This window comes from Oxyura jamaicensis, chromosome 21, assembly GCF_011077185.1.
Source record: "Oxyura jamaicensis isolate SHBP4307 breed ruddy duck chromosome 21, BPBGC_Ojam_1.0, whole genome shotgun sequence".
In the NCBI taxonomy this organism is placed as follows: Eukaryota; Metazoa; Chordata; class Aves; order Anseriformes; family Anatidae; genus Oxyura; species Oxyura jamaicensis.
Genome location: NC_048913.1, coordinates 7,690,283 through 7,694,236, shown reverse-complemented (window position 1 = coordinate 7,694,236; position 3,954 = coordinate 7,690,283). Strand labels below are relative to the sequence as shown.

Here is a 3,954-nt window from a genome sequence, read left to right as displayed (position 1 = left end):
CTTGATTGGTCTGTCTGTATTTCTGAAATCACCATCCCTGCACTGAAATCATTCTCAGGCCATTTTCTCTAAAGCCAATAGAATTTCCTTAACATAAATGTTGTCATTTGAAATATGATGAGTAGAAATCTATGGTTGAAATGGTTGCAGTAGGCTGAGAGCAGGCATGAGAAATTCAAATATTCCCCTTCTACAGAAATAGGTTGTCGATTCCTTCAGGCATGGCTTGGAAGTAGAAGGGTATAATATAAAATGTAGGGTATGATATAAAATATAGTATTATATTAATATATAATGCATAATATAAAATGTTAGGGTATAATATAAAATATAGCACTTGGCCACAATACTGTTTGCTGCAAAAATGAAGGGGCACTCCTTGTGTCTCTTAGGTACAGATTTCATTTTCAAACAGATTTGAAGTTTTTATATATATATATTTTTTTCAGGAGCTAAAAACTAATCTCTTGGGACGTCAAAAATTTGGCATTTCTATCCCTATAAAGCTCCTTGTGTCAATTTTAATTAGAAATTACTTTTTAATCCATTCCCTTAGCATCATTTAATAGAGCAGGTATAGGAACTGATGCGAAGAGGTGTCATGTGCAGCGCTAAGCTGTCCCACTTGGCTTTGGAAAGGGGGAGAAAAGGATTTTCGTCCTCCAAAACCTGTAGCAACATTTGTCTCATGGACCAGGAATCCCTTTTTCTTATCTTGAAAAACAGATGCACGTGGCCTTGAGAGAAACACTGAGGTTTTTGACCATTAAATCTCATGCATCTGGAGAACAGGCAATGGTACTGCAAGGTCAGCAGACACGCTGGAAAAATAAAGGGTTACGAACCAGTTACTGTGACAAAGCAGTTTTGGGACGGTGGTTTCCTCACGTGCCTGACATGTTTGGAGCTGTACATGTGATGCTGTTGTCATTATAGATGAGCTATTTTATGTCACTTAATTACAAAACTATTTGATTCTGGTCTTGGGGTGGGAAAGGTGAAGGTTTCAATGTGTGCACTGCTACAGCCCCATTCATACGTTGACAAAAATGTTGATTGCAGTCCATTCCCTTGGAAGATAATTAAGGACTAAAGACTCTTACTGTTGGAAAATTATTTTGGGCTCTTGAGCCTTGTCCATTCTTCAGCACTTTTACATCTGCAGTCCCGTATACGACTAACGGAGGTTCAGACCCTGTGCAGTAACTGTAAAGCCTACTGTGGATTGGTGGCTTTCACTGGTCTCTTGGGGGATGTGTTAGGAGATGCACAAGGAGCGCCCCAGTGGCCTAGAGTTTACAGATGAAGGTTTCTTTGAGTAGACATGTGGGTGCAGAAGCCACATTAAGACCAGGAGCCGGACGCAAGGAGGTGAGCGTTGCATCACTTTGTGCACTAAAATAGTCAGCAGAAGTAATGCGACTAAACCACCACTCATAAATTCAGCAGTTTCACTCGTGGGTCCACTGCCTTGCTTCTCTGCAGTCCCAAGGTTTTAGCGTGTGCTTGGTGTTGCTTTGGCAAGTGAGCCACTTCTTGGGCAGGTATGTCACCAGAATGGGATTTGGGAAACCCTGCTCTCCAACCTTCAATTAAGGTTGATTATCTGCTATACCCCTTCTTTTTCCTTGGAGTAAACTGAAGGGGGAAGCTTCCCCCCAGAAGCAAACTGCAGTGATTGCTCCACTATTAGTTGTCTGTGACACCAAGCTTACTAATTACCAGGTACTATTTTATGATTGCCAACAAAAGCATTGAATCATGCAGACAGGGACATGACTGGCTGGTGGTTGCAATTCCTTACAGTAGCAGCTACCAAAGAAGTGACTAGTTCTGAGCCTCTTTGTTAACAAATGAAGATGGGAAATGTTCTAAAATCAAACACTTGGGCCTGTACAATGTTAGAGATGCAGGGTTTGCTCTTTACTTATTCTGATAAATCTACAGTCTCTCCCCTGTCTTTTCCTAATCTAATTCTGATCCTTGGCTCTCGAGAGGAGTTACCTCCCCTCTTCACTCTCACTAAGAGCAGATTGTCACAATACACAGCCCTTTTTTTAATATATATATATATATATTTTATTTTTTTTTGGGGGGGGGTGTTTGTTTGTTTGTTTCCTTAAATCTGTCCTACTACCTTCTGAAACATTCCTTGTCTCTTTAATTTTCTTCCTGATTACTGGTGAGCTTCTCGAAGTGCCCTGACTGCAGTGCATGATAAGGTATGTTACGTATCTTGGGACGGTATCTTGCACTTGGTACACATTGCTGCAGGAGGTGAGATACACCTCAGAGATTCATTCTGGCCTTCTGTCTGTTTGTGAGAGCTCCTGATGGCTCCTCTCTTTCTGGATAATGTTCTTCATGTTAACTGTGGACTGTAAATGCTGAGCAAAGAGCCTGCTGCTGTCCCAAAGAGCTGAAAATCTCATGGGAAGAGGGTAGAACCTACAGTCACAAGCTCTGATCCTTTTTGGGGCTTGCATGGTGCACTGATTCTGCTTCTCCTGCTGCTGGTGGGCCTGGGGGGAGCTGAGAAAATAAGAGTTCTATGCTTTAGCTCTGAACTGTGCTCTCTTTCCTTCCCTGGGAGTTTCTCCCACAGTTTCCAAAGCTGTTAAACTGGCTGGGCTGTTCCCAAAGCAGCTGCAGGAAAGGCCAGACTTGACCTGGCACGTCAGCTCTGGCTCAGCCCATCCCTTCCCTCCCAGCAGGTTATTTACAGAGGAAGTGGTGTGAATGGTGCAGGGAACGCGCTTGTGGAGAGCTGCTGGCTTTTCCTTTTTTAACTGCTTTTACTTTCAGTTCCATTTTCAGTTATTAGCACTGAATGTTGCAAGAGCAATAAGCTAGCCTCGAGTTGCAGCCCCAGCATCAGAGCCTTTCACCTGCATCTCAAGGGGAGGGTTTATTACTAATTTTATCTTTTAGTTCTTTATCCTCCCTTCCTAGGAGCAGTTGGGCTTAACTGCTGCACCCTGCACCAGCTCCTCGCTCTGTCCCACGATGGCTACTGGGGTTTGTATTTATGTGTTCCCAGCCCTCCACAACAGCTGCTGCTTGTGTTTTCACATTTGCAGACTCATCTTACCAATTTCCTTCTCAAAGGCTGATGATCAGTTGTGAGTGCTTTTGGTTCCTACCGGGGCCCACCACATTGATAAATGGCAGCGATGTATTAAAAGGCTGCTGAACAGCAGTGGGAGATAGCCAAGGGTTTTTGATGCTTTTTTCAGTGGGCCCCTGATCCCCGTGGTGGCGGCAGGCAGGGGCCCACGCAGGTTCGGCCCCTGAGGGACGCTCACCTGGCCCATTTTGGGCCCCAAGAAGTCCCCTCACAGGGTCCAACGCGGTCGCTCCTCCTGCCCCCTCCGCCATCCCCCCTTCGCTGGGTCCTTCGCTGTCCCCTTGTGTCCCCTCACCGAGCCCAGGGTCAGGAGGGACCTAGCGCCACCTCCCCTCCCGCTCCCGGCGTCATCTTCACTCGTGTCCCCTTGCTGAGCCCGGAGCTAAGAGGGACCCAGCACCCTCTCCCCTCCTCACCTCACCGTGCCCAGCGCCACCGCCCCTCGCGTCCGCTCCCTTCATGCAGGGCCGTCAGGGACCCAGCTCCTTGCTCCCCCCTCATCCCCTCACAACACCCGCTGCCATCTCCCCGCGCCCCGTTCTCCTCGGGGCCGCCATTTGAGGCGGGGGCGGCACCGCCGGGCTCCCGGAGGCGGGCGCCGGCTGCGGGGCGGGCCGGGCCCTTCTCCTCCCCCCCTGACCTCAGATCCTGGCGGAGCGCGGCGCCGTCACGAGTGCGGCCCGGCCCCGCTCCGCTGCGCTCCCTCCTTCCCCGCTGGCCCCGCTCACCGTGAGGGGCCCCGGCGCGGCCATGGCGCGCTGAGCAGCGGCGGCGGCCGCCACCCCGCAGCCGGCGGGCCGGGCCGGGGCCGGGCCGGGGCAGCCGGC

The 3,954-nt window shown here is 49.1% G+C and overlaps 1 protein-coding gene across 1 annotated transcript in view; it reads left to right on the top strand.

Moving 5' to 3' along the window:
* Nucleotides 1–3,769: 3,769 nt before the first annotated feature.
* Nucleotides 3,770–3,954, top strand: part of PLEKHM2 (pleckstrin homology and RUN domain containing M2) — a 27,455-nt gene continuing 27,270 nt past the window's right edge. Inside the window, exon 1 of the mRNA XM_035344490.1 lies at nucleotides 3,770–3,953. The gene's annotated coding sequence lies outside the window, so the exon portion shown is untranslated. The remainder of the gene's footprint in view (nucleotide 3,954) is intronic.